The 18,664-nt window shown below is 43.2% G+C and overlaps 1 protein-coding gene across 6 annotated transcripts in view; it reads left to right on the forward strand.

The window, feature by feature from the left end:
- The first annotated feature begins 9,076 nt into the window (after positions 1 to 9,076).
- dmtn (dematin actin binding protein) overlaps positions 9,077 to 18,664 on the forward strand; it is a 50,566-nt gene continuing 40,978 nt past the window's right edge. For 2 of the 6 annotated variants that reach the window (XM_048618472.1, XM_048618474.1), the window contains exon 1: positions 18,316 to 18,459. The gene's annotated coding sequence lies outside the window, so the exon portion shown is untranslated. Of the gene's footprint in view, positions 9,206 to 18,314; positions 18,460 to 18,542; positions 18,616 to 18,664 lie in introns of those variants that run through there. The other 4 variants (XM_048618473.1, XM_048618475.1, XM_048618477.1 and 1 more) reach the window with 4 other exon arrangements.

The raw sequence follows: 18,664 nt of genomic DNA on the forward strand, positions 1-18,664 counted from the left end.
TCAACTACATTGCTGTCAGTCTGTATGTTTAGTTTGTGCAAATTTAAGTTTGTATGTTGCAGTGTAAGTCTTAAAACTTGTGCAATTCTTCCTGTCAGTTGTTAGATAATTCATACATTTTTAAAAAAAGTTTTTGGTTTTGATGGGGGAATCATAACAATATAATTGGTTGAGTTGCATTTCTGGTCAATGGTGCCCTCCCCATCTGGGGTTGACAGCAGGAAATGGTGGTGCTGTTGAATCAAGGGGAGATGGTTAGATTTTCTCTTGTTAGGAGATAGTAATTGCCTGGTATGTGTGGTTTAAATCTTAGTTGCCACTTATCACCCCAAGCCTGAACATTGATGAAGGCTTGCTGCATATAGGCATGGACTGTTTCAATATCTGAGGGACTATGAATGCTACTGAACACTGTGCAACTGTCTTGAGAATCCACACTTCTGATAGTTTAATGCAGGAAAGGCCATTGATGAAGCAGCTGAGGATGGTTGCATCTAGACATCTACTCTGAGGAAATCTTGCAGAGATGTCATGGAGCTTAAATGATTTGCCTCCAACAACCACAATATTTGTACTAAGTATGACTCCAACTTGTGGAGAGATTTTCCCTGATTTTCCATTGATTCCCATTGATTCCAGTTTTGCTAGGGCTCCTTGACACCATGTTCGGTCAAATGCTGTTTTGATGTCAAGGACAGTCACTCTCACCTCACCTCCAGAATTCAGCTCTTTTGTCCATGTTTGAACCGTGATTGCAACAAGAATTAACCCAAGTAGTCCTGGTTGAACCCAAACCGGACATCAAGAGCAGGTTCTTGATATCTAAATGCTGCTTGATAGCACTGTCCACATCACTTTCCGTCACATTCCTGATGATCAGCAGAAGACACATGGGGTTCTAATTGGTTGGATTTGACTTGTTTTGATTTTGAGGACAGGATGTACCCGAGCAACTTTTCACTTTGTAGTAAATGTCAGTGCCATAGCCAAACTAAAATAGCTTTACTTGAGCCAGAACTAATTCTGTACTACAAGCTCATATCACTATCACCAGAATCTTGTTGGAGTCCATTGCCCTTGCTATATCCAGTGTTGTGAAGATACTGGAACAAGCATGAAGATGTCTCACTTCAAATCCATAGGGCTTTGATGAGACCACACTTGGACGACTGTGAACAGTTTTGGTCTCCTTACTTGAAGAAGGAGATTTCATGCCTTTGAGCAAGGTTCACTCACCTGATTCCTGACATTAAGGAAATTATCTTTTGAGAAAATATTAGTTAGACAAGACAGATATTCCTAGGAGTTGAGAAGAATGAAGATAATCTCATTGATCATCGAACGTGCCTCACGGGGTTGACAGTGTAGATGTTAGGAGGATGGGTTTTCCTTCCGGGGGTGTCCAGGACGAGGAGACACAGAATCAGAATGTCTATTTTGGACTGTAATGATGAGTATCTTTACTCAAAAAGTTGTGAATCTTTGAAGTTCTATCCCCACGGATCTGTGTTACCTCAGTTAGTGAGTACATTTGAGGTTTATACATTTTTTTGAACTTTAAGGGGATCAAAGGATAGGTGGTGAAGTCAAAGATTATCTGTGATCTTATTAAATAGTTGAAATGATTTGAAGGGCTGAATGGCCTACTCCTGCTCTTAATAAGCTCTTAGGAATCAAGTTGATTGAAGCCTGTTTTCCATGACGTTGAAGACATCTGGTGGAGGCTGAGATGAATCATCCACTTGGCAATTCTGGCTAAAGATTGTTACAAATGGCTTTGGTTTTGTCCCATGGGCTGGATTCTGCCATTGTCCAGGATGTGGATGCCTCATGGAGTTTCCAGCTCCTGTACTCTTTACTGTCCACCACTATGCATAGCTGGATGTGGCAGGCCTGTCGAGATTTTATCCATTCTGTTGGCCATGGGATCGCTGAGTTTTGTCTGTAGCCTGCATTACCCATGTGATGCACCTTCACCAGGTTGGCATCTCATTTTCACCCAGTGCTGCTCCAGGCATGTCACTGTACCAGGATTAATCACCTGGTAAAGAGGGAAGGAAATGCAGACCACATGATTACAGATAATAGTTAAATTGAATTCTGCTGCTAATGGTCCACAATGTCTCTTGAACACCCAGTTTTTAATCTTTCAATCAGTCTAGAGTCTCTCCTATTAAACACAGTGTCCTTCAGAAAGTGAATAGGTGAGAATGAAGTCTGGTAGGTTTTTCCTCTGTGTAGGTTCTTTGATGTCCAAGGCTTAGTTTGATAGGTACATCCAGTGTGGTCAGTTGTGGTTCTACTGGGTGATAGACATTGAAGTCTCCCACTAACACAATGTGAGCCCCTTGTCATCCTCAGTGCTTCTTCCAAACCATGTTCAATATGGAGCAGAACTGATTCATGAGCCGAAGCAGGAGTGCAGTTGGGGGTAACCAGTAAGAGGTTTCTGTGTCCATGTCTGACCTGATGCCATGAGACTTCATGTGTTCTCGGGTCAATGGTCGAGGACTCCCAGGGCAACTCCCTCTCAACTGTATTCCAATACTTTGCCACCTCTGCACAGTGAGTCAAGAAATGCCTAGGGATGGTGCTGGAGAAACCTGGGACATTGTCTGAAAAGAAATGAATCAGGCTGTTGCTTGACTAGTCTGAGGGACAACATGCTTAATTTTGGCACTAATCTCCAGGCAATTTTTAAAATTCATTTGTGGGGTGTGTGCATTGCTGGCTGGCCAGTATTTATTGCCTGTCCCTAGAACCCCTTGAGAAGGTGATGGTGAACTATCTTCATGAACTGCTGCAGTCCACATGCTGTAGGTTGACCCACAATGCCCTTGGGGAGGGAATTCCAGGATTCTGACCCAGCGACACTGAAGGAGCGGCGATATATTTCCAAGTCAGGATGGTGAGTAGCTTGGAGGGGAACTTGCTGGGGACGCTGTTCCCATGTATCTGCTGCCCCTTGTCCTTCTAGATGGAGGTGGTCATGGGTTTGGAAGGTGCTGTCTAAGGATCTTTGCTGAATCTGCTCATCAGGGAATGACTTTGTGGGATTGAAGAGATTGGATGCACCTTTGCCCAGGTCAGTGTTTGCTTGTCACAGCCCCCTAATAACCATTGGTTCAACCAATTCTTTATAATTATTCTGAAGGCAGCTGTCTCTTGATAGTTAATGTGTCCGAGCACAGATGAACAATCTGTTGTTTTTACACAGTACTTTTGGGAGTCCAGGGTACAATTTATTCTCAAATCTGTTCCTTGCTAATCATAGACAAAACTGCATGCAGGTCTCACTGTTAATGAGTAACCTCGACATTTCATACAAACATTTATGTGGTCAGCATTTCCTTGAAAAGATAACTTATATTTCTGCCAAAAGAATGGATGAGGCTGAATTCACAAAGAGATTTTCCAACAAGCCCTGCACATTGTTCTGTACTTGAACTTGTAAACCGATATGTGAAAGCTGCAATTCATGTTTGCCAAGGTTGAACTCTGATCAAAGGTGTCCTGGCCGCAATGCTGTTGCTGTATCCCAGCTTGCAGTGTTTCATTTGGTTGGCTCCGTCCACATGACAAGGTGGGGAAATGGATTTCGAAACGTCTTCAGAATGTGCAAAGTTGGAATAACCTCATCAGGAGCTGCCGGGAATCAGCTACTCAGTTAAGATTGGAACTGGAAACCCCAGCACATCAAGTAGGAACTAGGAGAAGACTACAGGTCGGTGGAGGTTAGCTTCTGATGTTTTGCAAACCCTGTGCAGTTATTTTTACTTCATGGTGTCTCTTTATATCCTTCTCCCGTTTGTCCCATCCTCTGTGGTTGTCCTGACCTCACTGAGGACAATTTGGCACTTCTTGCCAACCCCTCACACTGTTGGTCAAATCCTGAACCAGAAATAACTGGCATATCCATGGCATGTATACTTTCTGCCAGAGATCACTGGCAGCGATGGTGAGGCCTGGCTGCTTTTGTCCGTTCCATAAGATTGCACCCGGGCTGACAGCAGCTAATTCGGGTTTCTCTTGGAAACCTCCTTGATTTTGGAAGCTGCTTCATGACAAACCATTCTGACAGCCAGACCTTTTAAACTAGAAGCATTGTATTGGTTTATAGTAAAAACATCCAGCTAAATCAGGATGAGGATTTGCAGAGAGTTGTTGTGGTATCTTCCTGTCTGCATTTACTCCAAGGCAATGTTGACTGTTTGAGTTGAAAGGCTTCACCAATAGTTTAAAAGTCGCTCCGAGTTAAATAAGAGTGAATCTGGTGATTGACGGCTTTGTTCGTTCACTCATAGCAACTGAAACACTGCTCTGTCCCTTAATGACTGCTCCCACTCTGCTTTACAATGATCAATGTCACTGATAACAATATGCTTTCACATGAACCAATTGTGTCAGCCTGGAAATATTGCATAGGGGAGCAGTGGGATTGTAAGAAAGACTTAGTCTGGTTTGTTTGTGATGACTTACAGTGGCTGAAAATACCAAAGTCTATAAAGTAAGAATAGATTGCTAAGGTGTTTCATTTCGGAATTTCAATGGACTGCTCACCATTTTGGCTACTAACAACAGACGATCACTGAATCAGTGAAACACATTTTGTGTTTGCAGTCAGATACTCAAGGCAGTGATATGCAACCAGCAGCTGCAACTTATCACACTGTAACAACCAATGTATAACAGCCAACATGTAATAACCAAACTGTACTTCAGAACTAGGAGCAGGAGTAGACCACTCAGCCCCTTGAGCCTGCTCTGGCATTTAATACGATCTCATCTTGGCCTCAACTCCACTCTCCTGCCTGCTCTTTAGTCCATTACTAATTAAAAATCTGTTGATCTCCTTAAAGTTATTCAGTATCCCAGCATCCACCACACTCTTGGGGAGTGAATTCTACAGATAGATGACCCTTTGAGAGAAGTAATTTCTCCTCATTTGTTTTAAATCTGCCCAAGCCTTATCCTAAAATTATGATGTCTTGTTTTAGATTGCCCCACATGGGGAAACATTCTATGTCTATCCCCTTTGGCATCTTATACATTTCAATTAGATCTCCTCTCATTCTTCTCAACTCCAGAGAATTTGGACCTAAAGTGTTCACTCTCCTCAATAAACAAAGCCCTCACCTCTAGAATCAATCTAGTGAACCTCCTCTGAACTGCCTCCAACTACATCGCTCCTCAAGTAAGGGGACCAAAACTGTCCACAACACTCCAGGTGTGGTCCCACTAATGCCTTATCCAGTTCCAATAATACTCTATTCCATTAGCAATAAATGCCAAAATTCCATTTTTTAAGATTTATTCACTCATGGGATGTGGGCATCTCTGGCTAGGTCAGCACTTACTGCCCATCCCCAATTGCCCAGAGGGCAGATCACAGTCAACCACATTGCCGTGAGTCTGGAGTCACAGGTAGGCCAGACCAGGTAAGGATGGCAGTTTCCTTCCCTAAAGGACATCAGTGAACCAGATGGGGTTTCCCAACAATCAACAATGGTCACCCATTAGACTCTTAATTCCAGATTCTTTATTAAATTCAAATTCCATTATCTGCCATGAACCTGGGTCCCCAGAACATTACCTGAGTTTGTGGATTAATAGTCTAGTGATAATACCACAAGGTCATTACCTCTCACCTTCCTTATTACCCACTGTACCCGAAAACTAGTTTTTGGCTAATGCTGTCATAATCACCCAGGAATAACCAAACTGTAATAAACCATCCCTCAGGTAAAACAGGTACAGAAAGGCCTGGCCGGGAGTTGAAAAGTCTGTGCAATAGAGGAATAACCTCTGGCCAATATTTGTCCCCCAACAATGAGCCTCTGAACCCTAAGCTGTAGGGGGCAAAGCATTCCTGTCCCTGATCACTATCCAGTGATGGGATTGCATAGGGTTTGGTTTAATGATTGGTTTATCTTGGACTGCAGCATCGATACTCCAATTGCCATGTTGACAAGAGCCCTGGTGAGGAATCCTAACAGACAAGCAGCACCTTTCCAATAGACAGCAAGGTAGGAGGAGGGATAGCCAAAGATATTTTGCCAGGAGTATGGAACAATCATTCGAGGTGAAGACGTCCTGCACACAGTTTGCCTCTTTTAGTTCTGGATAAAAATGCCCAGCTGCTTCTAAGTTATTGAGAAGCCTCAGTGTTTGAATTAGTTTCTTTCCCCTGACTGTGGGATATTGACCTGGGAGAAATGGATTGGTCTCACCACACCTCAGAAAGTTGCACAACACTATATTTCACCCAGCAGCCAATCAGATCTCCAGGCGACATTGAGTTCTTAAAAGTCAAAATGTTGTTTGTGTTATTGTTGATTAAATAGGCAAGGAATATGACTCAGTGGAGTAAAATCAGTATTGATTAATTGAGCAAAAATGTTCAGCGGCCTCCAGGGCCAGAGTTTGATTCTGCTCCCAGAGAAAAGAACAAAGTCTGTTCTCTGTGAATCTGTAACCCAGCAGCTAGCAGATGGATGCCCAGAAACTGCACTCCAATTAGGTACAATCGAGGCTCTGTTCCAGAATGCCATGTCGAAGGGCAAAGAAGGCTGGAGTCTAAGATTAAAATGTCATGTGGTGTAACTGGAGACTCGCTCTGGCAGTGTGGGGTGGATAGCAGGAACAGGATCGCTGCATTCAAAGGGGGACAGAAAACTCCATTGCAGTGAAGTCATCCATGTGTATGTCTGTCAGATGAGATGTCGGGGGCTTCAGATCTATTGTGTAATCATTCAAACTGGGATAATCATCGAATCACCATTTCAGCCAGCAATCCAATTGATCCCACTGCCTCGACCGTTTCCTCACAGACTTGCAAAATTTTCTTTCCCAGTATTTCTGCAAGTGCCTTTTCAACCAGGCTACCCATTATCCTTTCACAGAGCACATTCCAGATTAGCATAAGACACAGGAGCAGTAGGCCATTCAGCCCATCAAGTCTGCTCCACCATTCAATGGCTGATCTGATCACTCTCAACTCTACTTTCCTGCCTTTCCCCCAACCCTTGATTCACCTTCCTGATTAAAAAATCTGTCTATCTCAGCTCGCTGTTTATAGAATACTACTGTGCCATTCCCCTTTGTTGTTTTTGACGGTGTTTTTCAATTCCCTTAATTCCGTGTCCTCTGATGACTGACCTTCTTGGCAGAGGCTCACCTTATTTCTCCTATAAAACATCATTATAATGACTATTCAGCATTGTCCATCTGGCAAAGTGGTTGAATGGTACGTTGGCAATAATGGGACACAGCAAACAGCTTTGTCCTCTTTGGCAAGAAAGTCAGGTAAACCCAAGCCTTTTGCTGCTGACCATCACCCAAGGACCTAGAATTCGGACGTTGCCAGCATCAGTGTCCCAGCCCATTTCTGGATGATTGCCCTGGGTGAGGATGCAAGATGTCATTGCCAGTGAATGTTGCACACCAGAAATCCAAGATGGTGAAGGATACAACTGGAGCCAATCTTTACACACTTTGATTGGTTTTTGTTTGCACAGACACACATCACAAACGTGTACCTGCTAACCCCACCATCTTAGTTTTATTCTGTTCTGATAGACAGGAGCAACAGTGGATCCCCAGTTAGCACCCACCTCCTGCACACAATGAAACACACAATTGGCAGGAAGGTACAATTAACAAAAATAAATATTTCACGTTATGCGCAGCAGTTTTCTCCCTCACTGAGAGGGAAGAACCTTCAGTGAAGTACTCAAGCCATTGAAGGGAAGGAGAGAACATCTCCAAGTCACCACACCACCACAGAATGTATTGATTATACAGACTTCCTTTTGGGGTTCATAAATGCAGTCAAATGGAGATGTAAGCAATCTCTCAGGACAGGAGGCCTGTTGAGGCTCAAGTATTCCGTCATCTTGGAATGTTTCGTTTTTTTTAAAAACCTGGGCCATACTTCAGGAATGCTGCATTGCCTGAGGTGCCATCTTTCAGATGGAATGTTAAACCTTAGCTGCTGGATATTAAAAAAAAATCCTACAGCAGTCTTTTGCAGAAGAGCAGGCGAGTTATCCCTAGTGTGCTGGCCAATATTTATCCTCAATCGACATGGCAAAAACAGACTGCCCCTCTTTGTTATTAAAGGAGCTTGCTGTGTGGAAACTGACTGCTGCATTTCCTACATCGCAACAAGCCTACATTTCATTGGCTGTTCAAGAGCTTGGAGATGTTCAGGGTTTATAAACAGTGCCACACAAATGCGAAGCTTTTCTTTAGGTTCAATTAATTTCCATTTTTCCAAATCTTTCCCCAAGGAAGGATCAATTATATTTGTCCTTGTGATGTTGGTGAATATGAAAGGCCTCAATAAATCACCGACTCTCTCAGACTGAACATTGCAAAGATTTGGTGCCATTGAGATGGTTGCCAAGGCGACCAAGCTGTGCTGGGACGACAGGATGATTCTGAAAGGATGGAGCTTGAGATACCACTGCTTTTTCTGAACCCAAAATAGAACAGATCTACAGTGCCCATGACCTTGAAAAGGATTTATTTTCATTTCTGACAAATAATAAATCTGTGACAACAGATGTAATCTTACTGGGGTCTCAGGAGACCCACTGCTAAATTTATTCCTGACAACACTGAAGAGCTGGCTTCATAGATTTCTGTTGTTTTAACCAGTACATTGAGAATTTGTGACTCAAGAAGCAGCCTCTTCTGGTGATATTGCTTTGTCATGGTGCCTCCTCACCCCCTACTTCTCTCTGGAAATGGATTTACCCAGCTCATGACCGGCTGGGAGGGAGTCAACAGGCTATACATCACGATTTTAATTCAGCAGCTTTTACCATTTACCCTGTCGAAGCATCTTCTCCAACATTTGCAATAGGAGGGCAGTCCTGAAGGGTTACAATGTACCGCCCTTTATTCTCAAGCTGCAGATTTTTAATTTTGTAATTGCTTTCAGGTTTTTCCATCTGCCCACCCCTCGGAGAAGGCAGGCCTGTTTGAAACATTGGGGAATTGATTTGAATTCTGCCATTCCATTTCGGAGCGGAAAGGATGTGCTTGCTGTTTTCTGCAAAGCTTCTCGCCCCAAAAGGCATTTAGGTTGGAAAAGCGAAGGACATCCAGTGTTAGTCTGGTACCCAGCCTCTGCACAATGCTTTAACAGCTGCTCAGAGACACAGAGAGAGCGAGAGAGAGAAAGCTGGTGGTGGCGACGGTAAGTACTCAGGAACCAGAGTGATATTGCAAACCCCTGTGCATGTTTGACATTTTTACTTCCACAAGATAACAGTCCTTCTTGTTCACTGAGCAGCAGATCCCTCTGTTTCTTTGTATGTCTGAAAGTGATTGCTTGTGACAGTCGACTGTGGGGAATGAGACGAGATTCAGTATGACTCTAATTCAATTGTCAGCTACTGTAAATTGCAAAGATATTTATGTCTTTCATGTAGATCTTAACAATATTTGGGTTGACTGTGAGCAGGCATGTTCTCCATTGCTGTTCCATGAGATTTCACAACCTGCATGCAGTTTTATGAATGAAATTTGGAACGTTGCACTCTCCACCACAACCCAGCAAGACAAAATAACAATTGATGAGATAACTTCAGGAAGCTTTTACATTCAACTGGAAGTTAAAGTCTTTTTTTTAAATAAGAGCTTCTACGGTGAGGTTAACAACAGTCAAGCAAATTGACTGGCACTGTGAAATATTCAGAGGACACAATATTTGAGTTTCAGGTTCAAGGGCAACAGAATGAGGTACACATTTCCCTTTATGGAGCTGGTTTCGGTTTTTTGGTAAATGGCCCTGCTCACTATCGTTGCACAGTTTTGTTGATTTTTCTTTGTCGATTCCTCCTAATTTCGGAGAGGGTCACGGTGTCACTTATCGTCATCGATACACCATTGGTGCTGGGAAGTCCATGATTGTTGGGTGACACTGCATTGCCCTCACAGGCAATAGTTGGCCACTGTACAGGAAGAAAGTGAGGGGCTGAATGGGTGTTGGCCATGCCAAGTTCGCACACCAGTGAGAGTATGCAGCTCACCAGGGAAGTCTACATCAACTGTCTGTAGCTCGAATAGTCTGAGAGTTTATTCCACAGCGATTCCATATGGAATTGCGAGAGATTCGAAATGGTCGCACCCCTGGAGGGTTCCATTCTCTCCCAATCCCAGGACAATGGACTAGTGTCAGGAAAGGCCAGGACCCAATGCTTGTAAGGTCTGTCATCTGCCCAGGACTTCCCAAGAAAAGTCTCACAGTCAATGAAATACTTCTGAGGGCTGGTCACTGTCAACAAACAGGACATTTGTGCAGAGCAAGATCCCATCACCTAGAAATGTGCTGAATGGCCTCTTTTCTTTGGGATATGGACAAACCAGCTGAGCTTTTTAACAACACTTTCCATTAGATAGCTTCCATTTCCAGATTTATCCATCGAATTCAACCTCCACCATCTGCTGTGATGAGATTTGAACCTATGTTCTCAGAACATGAACCGTGGTCTCAGGTCACTAGTCTTGCGATAATACTACTAGTCAACCATTTCGCCCAAGTCGAAGTCATTAATACATATTAAAAATACCTGTGTGCATCACTCACAGAAATGAGAACCTGCTTTTTCTGCAGCCTTTTGGAATCAAACCAGTCATTGTTCAACTGGTGAATTCTTAAAAACGCATAAAAGGACCTCTAATCCATTCAATGAAAGGTGTCATGTTTCCTGCAACAGCTATGCTTTTATGCAGCTTCGCTGACACAGGGTAGGAGTGAAGTCAACTTTATCAACCTCAGCCTCCTACACAATCAGCAATACGTTAAATAAGAAGCTCAAACACAGAGGGTTTTGATTAAAAAAACAAAAATTGCAAGAGAGAGACTCAGCAAGGATCAAGGGAGCCAGTTGCTGCCAGAACTACTGAGCTCCTCCAGCATTTTCTGTTTTTGTTTCTGTTTTCCGGCATTTGCAGCACTGTGTTTCTAGAAGGGTGATTTAGAAACACAAAGTATAGAAAATAGGAGCAGGAGGAGGCCATTCGGCCCTATGAGCCTGCTCCACCATTCATGAGGATCATTGCTGATAATCAAACTCAATAGCCTGTTCCTGCTTTCCCCTATATACTGTGATCCCTTTAGCCCTAAATGTTATATCTGGCTCCTTCTTGAAATCATACAATAAGAATTACAGATTTAACACAGAACAGCATAGGCAGACAATTACAGACTGAACACACAACAGCATAGAGAAACAGTTATAAACAATACACAACAGACCAGTCACAGATTTTTACACTGAGCACTAAACTGCACAAACACAATCATAGACTGAACACTGCACAACAGCATGGAGCATATCCACCTGATATGGCGAAAATCTAAACGCAATGTTCCGACAACTCCGCCTCATATTCAAAAAGGCTGACTTTGTGAATTTCACCCTGGAAACTGCAGATTAAGCTCACCTATTAGACATAGAATGTTAGGACAATGCAAGGACCTGAGGGGTAACCTTTTCACGCAGAGGGTGGTGCATGTATGGAATGTGCTGCCAGAGGAAGTGGTGGAGGCAGGTACAATTACAACATTTAAGAGGCGTCTGGATGGGTATATGAATAGGAAGGGTTTAGAGGGATATGGGCCAAATGGGACTAGACTAATTTAAGATATCTGGTCAGCATGGACTGGTTGGACTGAAGAGTCTGTTTCCATGCTGTATGATTCTATGACTCTTTTTAGGCTTCGTTGCTTTTTGTGGCAGCGAATTCCTCATGCTCAACACTCTCTGGGTGAAGAAATTTCTCCTCATCTCAGTTTTAAATGGTTTAACCCGTATCCTGAAACTGTGACCCCAGTTCTGAACAACCCCCAATCATTGGGAACATCCTTCCTGCATTTAGCCCACCTAGTCCCTGTTAGAATTTGATAGGTTTCTATCAAATACCATTCCCCAACATTCTTCTAAACTCCAGTGAATATAGTCCTAACCGATCCGGGCTCTCTCCATACATCAGTCTGTGCCATCTCAGGGATCAGTCTGGGATAAGTTTGCTGCACTTCCTCCATCGCCAGAACATCTTTTCTCAGATAAGGAGACCCCAAACCGCCCACACAATACTGCAGGGTGTGGTCTCACCCTGTCCAACTGCAGTGAGACATCCCTGCTCCTGTACTCTAATCCTCTCACTTTGAAGGCCAACATACCATTGGCCTTCCTCACTACCCACTGCCAATGCAATGCTGACTTTCAGCAACTCTAAGTGTATGAGGGCACCCATCTCTCATTGCATATTGCCACTCTCAATTTATACCATTCAGATAATAATTTATCTTCCTATTTTTACTCTCAGAGTGGATAACCTCACAGTTACCCATATTTGCCGTGCACTTGCCCACTCACTCAGCCTCTCCCACTGCATGCTCCTCACAGTTCACCCTCTAACCCAGCTTTGAGTTTTAAATGGTTTCAGTGAGTGAGCTTCAATTGATAAACTGTGCTGCTTGGTCCCTGAACAGACAGTTCAAATGGAGTTACTTTTGTGTTAAAATCAGATTGTACAAGTGAGATAAACCACAGTTGTGAGGCTCGTCCATGCTTTTTAGAATTGGAAGTGGCAGAAATGCAAGAATCAAGGCTGCAATATTCATTTAAATCCTTCATTCAAAGGTAGAGACTGTATGCATATGGCAAGAGTCTATTTGTACAGAAATTGTGTGTGTATATAGCAAGACTCTATGTATACAGCAATGAACAGTGTGTATACAGCAATGAACAGTGTGTATACAGCAATGAACTGTGTGTATACAGCAACTAGGTTTATACAATAAGAAACTATGTGTTTTCTTCAATAGATTGTGTTTATATAGTGACTGTTTATACCATAAGACTTAATGTATGCAGCAAGAGGCTGTGTGTACACAGAGACTGTGTTTATACAGAGATTCTGTGGCTACAGAGACTGTGTATACAGACATTGTGTTTATACAGTCAGAGACTGAGTTTATTGAGACTGTGTGGTACAGAAACTATGTTTGTACAGTCAGAGACTGTGTTTGTACAGCAACTGTGTTTATATAGAGACTGTGGATACAAAGTCTGTGTGGATACAGAGACTATGTTTATGCAGAGACTGTGTTTATATACAGACTGTGTGGATATATAGGCTGTGTTTAGATAGTGACTGTGTGCTTACAGAGACTATGTGAATACACATATTGTGCTTATACAGAGACTGTATCAGAGATTGTGTGTATACACAGACTGTGTTTAGATAGATTGTGTGTGTATACAGAGACTGTGTCTATACACTGACTGCATGTATACAGAGACTGTGTATATACAATGACTGTGTATACAGAGACTGTGTATACAAAGATGGTATTTATATACAAACTGTTTGGATATAGAGACTGTGTGTATACAGAGACTGTGTTAATACAGAGATGGTGTGTATACAGAAACTGTGTTGATCCAGAGACTGAGTGTACACAGACTGTGTGGATACAAACACTGTAGGTATACACAGATTGTTTTTATGAAGTGACTTTGTGGATCCAGAGACTGCATACACACAGACTGTGTGCCTGTGGAGACTGTGTTTACACAGATACTGTGTGGGTAAAGAAACTGTGTGTAAACACCAACTCTGTGGGATACAGAGACTGTGTATATACAGAGACTGTGTGTATACAGAGGCCATGTATAAAGAGATCTATGTATATACAGAGACTGTACTTATATAGAAACTATGTTTATACAGAAACTGTGTGTTACAGAGAGTGTGTTTATATAGAGACTGTGTGCTTACAAAGACTGTGCATACAGAGACTGTGTGTGTACAGAGGCTGTGTGTACGAGACTGTGTGTATACACAAGTGTTTATACAGAGATGGTGTGTATACAGAGACGGTGTGCATACAGAGACTGTGTATATATACAGACGCTGTTTATACAGAGACTGTGGGATACAGAGACTGTGTATATACAGAGACTGTGTGTATACAGAGACTGTGTGCATACAAAGACTGTGTATACAGAGACTGTATTTATAGGGGGACAGTGTTTAGAAATGGTGTGTATACAGAGACTATGTGAATACACATATTGTGCTGATACAGAGACTGTGTGTATACAGAGGCTGTGTGTACAGAGACTGTGTGCATACACAGACAGTGTTTATACAGAGACTGAGTGTATACAGACTGTATGGATACAAAGACTGTGTGGATACAGTGACTGTGTGGATCCACAGACTATGTGCCTATGGAGACTGTGTTTATACAGAGACTGTGTGGACAAAGAGACTGTGTATGCAGACTCTGTTTATACAGAGACTGTGGGATACAGAGACTGTGTATATACAGAGACTGTGTGTATACAAACTGTTTGTACAGAGACTGTGTATAAAGAGATCTGTGTGCATACAAAGACTGTTTATACAGAGACTGCGTTTATAAAGCGGCTGTGCTTAGATAGAAATGGTTTGTATACAGACACTATGTGAATACACATATTGTGCTTGTACAGAGGCTGTATGTACAGAAACTGTGTGCATATACAATGTTTATACAGAGACTGTGTATATACAGAGACTGAGTGTATACAGAGAATGTGCTTATGTAGAGATTGTGTATACAGAGACTGTTTATACAGAGACTGAGTTTATGCAGACTGTGTGTATACAAAGACTGTGTGTATACACAGACTGTGTTTATACAGAGTCTATGTTTATACAGTGACTGTGTGGATCCAGAGACTGCGTACACATTGACTGTGCATATGGAGACTGTGTTTACACAGAGACTGTGTGTATACACAGACAGTGTTTTCCAGAGACTGTGTTTATGCAGAGACTGTGTGTATACACAGACTGTCTTTATATAGAGACTGTGTGTACACACAGGCTGTGTGTACAGGGCTGTGAGGATACAGAGACTGTGTATATACAGACTGTGTTGATACAGAGACTGTGTGTAGATAGAAACTGTGTGGATGCAGAAACTGTGTTTATACAGAGACTGTGTATAAACAGAGATTGTGTTTATATAGAGATTATATTTATACAAAGACTGTGTATGCAGAGACTGCGTAAATACAGAAACTGTGTGGAGTGCCTGTGTCTATATAACAAGAGACTGTGTGTACAGAGTAAGTGATTGTGTATATAGCAAGGGCCTATACACATACATCCAGAGACTGTGGATTGAGCAGGCCTGAGGGAGCTAATGCAGGCCTAGGGAGGCAGATGGATTGGGAACGGATTCGGAGGATTGGCAGTGCAGTGGGACAGGGAGGGGAGAGTTCTGAGTGGGGAGTTAGAGGGTCTCCCTCAGTGCCCCAAATGCTGAGGTGGGTGTGAAGTCTGTCTCTGACCCTGGGAGCACTGCTCTACTGCTTAGAGGCCTTTTGCATCCTTAATTCACAAAGGTTTGTGTTTCTGTGTTAATATTATCTACTGCCTGTTTGCCTTTTCAGACTTTTGCACATCATTCCTTTGTCAAGTTTCATGTATTCAAGAACTTGGATTTTTTTGCCTTGTCCTTTGTAGAAACAAAAACAGAAATTGCTGGAAAATCTCAGCAGGGCTGGTAGCATCTGTGGAGAGAAATCAGAGTTCACATTTCAGGTCCAGTGACCGTTCTTCAGAACTGATGGTAGCAAGGAAAAAGTCAGTTTTTATGTGGAAGATAGGGTGAGAGGAGACAGTAAGGAGTAAATGATAGGTGGAGATTTTTAGATTTAGATTTTAGATTTAGATTTAGACTTCTTTTGTCATGTGTACTCAAGGGCAGGAATGCAGTGAAAAGTGCAGAATGTCGCCTCACAAGGCACCATCTCAGGTGAAAAGGCATCTGGGTACAAAAAACTAAGGTACAAAGTAGTAAGAGAAACAAAGTTATAAAAGTTAAGCATTACCTTCAGTGAATAACGGATAAAAGAAATAAGGTAACTATTAACATTAAAGTCCTTCTTAAAATAAACTAGAAAAATAAAGGAATCAAGTTAAAAGTTCAACAGATAAAGCCAAAGTTCAACAGATAGAGCTCAAAGAGAGAGAAACTCAGTTGGACAGACAAAGGAGTGGATAAACATCAGTCTAGGAGAAAGAATAGCTGCTAATGAGGACTATTAGTGGCTGACAAAGGCCTCTTCTGCAGTCCTGTGCCCAGTTCTGGTTGCCCAGTTATAGGAAGGTATTATTCAGCTGGAGAGGGTTCAGAAAAGATTTACCATGATGTTGCCAGGTATGGAAGGTTTGAGTTATAAAGAAAGGCTGGATAGGCTGGGACGTTTTTCACTGGAGGATAAGAGGTTGAGGGGTGACCTTTTAGAGGTTTATAAAATCATGAGGGGCATGGATAGGGGTAATGGCAGATGTCTTTTCCGTAGGATGGGAGATTTCAAGACTTGGGGGCACATTTTTAAGGTGAGATGAGAAAAATTTAAAAATGACATGAGGGGCAATTTTTTTTACACATAGGGTGGTTCGTGTGTGGAATGAACCTCCTAAGGAAGTGATGGATGCAAGTACAGTTACAACATTTAAAAGACAACTGGATAAGTACATGAATTGGACAGGTTTGGAGGGATATGGGCCAGGAGCAGGCAGGTGGGATTAGTTTAGTTTGAGATTATGTTCGGCATGGACTGGTTGGACCAAAGGGTCTGTTTCTGCGCTGTATGACTGTCCGATAAAAAGGCCTGGTGTGTGGGAGTAGGGGAAAACATGGGGAAAGGGTGCTCAAGCCCTAAACTTGTTGAACTTGACACTGAGACAACAAGGTGCAGAGCTGGATGAACACAGCAGGCCAAGCAGCATCAGAGGAGCAGAGAGGCTGACGTTTCGGGTCTAGCTTGCCCCGAACTTGATACTGAGTCCAGAACGCTGTAGAGTTCCCAAGCGGCCTTGATGTGTTGTGACTCGCCCGAGTCTCCATCATGCACTCTGCTTCACATGGCCTTTGCAATGCCATCATTCTGTGACTTTAGACTGCGCAGGGCGAACACTGTGCAGTGAGGGAGTGGCTGCATTCCAAAGCTTTTCTTGTCATCTGTGTGTTTGACGTTAAAATGGACATTTGCGACACAGAGTTTCTGTCAGCACCCGAGTAGGGAGAAGACCCGATGATGTTTTATAGAGGCTGCTGTCTGAGATTTCAGAATCCATGTGAATAAAGTAAGTAACACTCACTCCCTTGGCAGGAGGCCCGTTGCAAGCATCACCCACAATCCTCCCTGAGAGCAGACAGGCAAGAAAAACAACTTTATATTTAAACAGCGTCCTGATTGTCATATAATGTCCTGGGAATACATGAAGCAAAGTGAGGCACTGAGCTGTGTAATCTGAAATGAGGTCAGGTGGCCAAGATACAGCCGACAAAGAGGCAGGATTGAAGGGGAATTTTTAAGAGCTGGAAGGGTGGAGAGGGAGAGAATTCGATCGAGCTTACGGCCTGAGAAACCAAAGGCACTGCCAGTGAAGCCACTGAACTTGGGGATATGCAAGGGGCTGGAATCAGACAGTGCGGAGAACTTGGAAGGTGGTGGGTTGGAGGAAACCATAGCAAAGCCATGGGAGGAGTCAATTTGAAAACGTGGATGAGGAGTTTTAAAATTGAGCTGGATACCAGCCTGGAGACAGAGTGTGTCACCAGCCCAGAGCTGTTGGGTGAACAGGATTTGGCATGAGACAGGAAATTAGGGAACAGTGCAGCAGAAGAGAAGGCCATGAAATTTGAAAGAGTGATACATAGCCCTAACAGCTCTTCAAGTGGCTCATTGTCTCATTTTGTTTGATTCTGTTCATGTCAAGCATCTTATGACTGTCTCAAAGGCGTTATACAAATGCAAGATTCCGCTGTCGGGGTCCCTTTCTCCACCTCACACTTGCACGTTGGGATAGACGTTGGAGCTGTGAATTTGAGCATTTGTATCAGGTCAGGAATTAGCTGGGGTCGAAATCGCCCCAGCGTCTGAAGGCAGTCAGGCATGAATGCGAGCTAGTCTGTGTGCTGTGAGCTGTGAAGGCTGCAACCTGTCGATTGAGATGTGCTGCCACTGCTGGTGAAGTTGATGGCGTGTGAATCCAGCCAAGCTGGGCTTGAAGCAGCTCTCGAAGACGGAACAGGCCCTCCTCCAGATCGCGGCTCCCGGGGGAGGCTCCTGCATTTCATAGAGAACCATGTGCAAGATGCAGACCTGGGAGACCGCTGTCACCATGGTGACGGGAGCAGCAGGCGCAGGGTGGAGGCTGCCTTGTTTTTCTCAGATAAGGCTGTCAGCTCGGGTGGGGATTCACCAACAGCAAGTGTTATCTCGAGAAACCTTCAGTCCATGAACTGTTGCCTGGAACACAACCATTTCCTCAGTGTCAGTTTGCCAGCACACTGGAGCTTCGAGCTTGGCATCAATGGATGGTTCTTTCCACCACTGTGTAAGGCTGGCGTGAAATTAACTGGTATAAACTGTGAGTACCCATGGAGCTGATTATGATTGATATATTTCTCAGAAACTCTTAAGGGATACTGATCGTTTTATTGCGACATCCAGATATCTCCTAATGGTGGGCCTCTCAGAATGCTTAAAGCACAGAATGATGGCATTAACTTCTCTCGATCAATGGGTCAGTGCTGAGGGAGCGCCGCACTGTCGGAGGGTCAGTGCTGAGGGAG

The sequence above is a fragment of the Rhincodon typus genome, chromosome 40 (assembly GCF_021869965.1).
Source record: "Rhincodon typus isolate 14 chromosome 40, sRhiTyp1.1, whole genome shotgun sequence".
Taxonomy (NCBI): Eukaryota; Metazoa; Chordata; class Chondrichthyes; order Orectolobiformes; family Rhincodontidae; genus Rhincodon; species Rhincodon typus.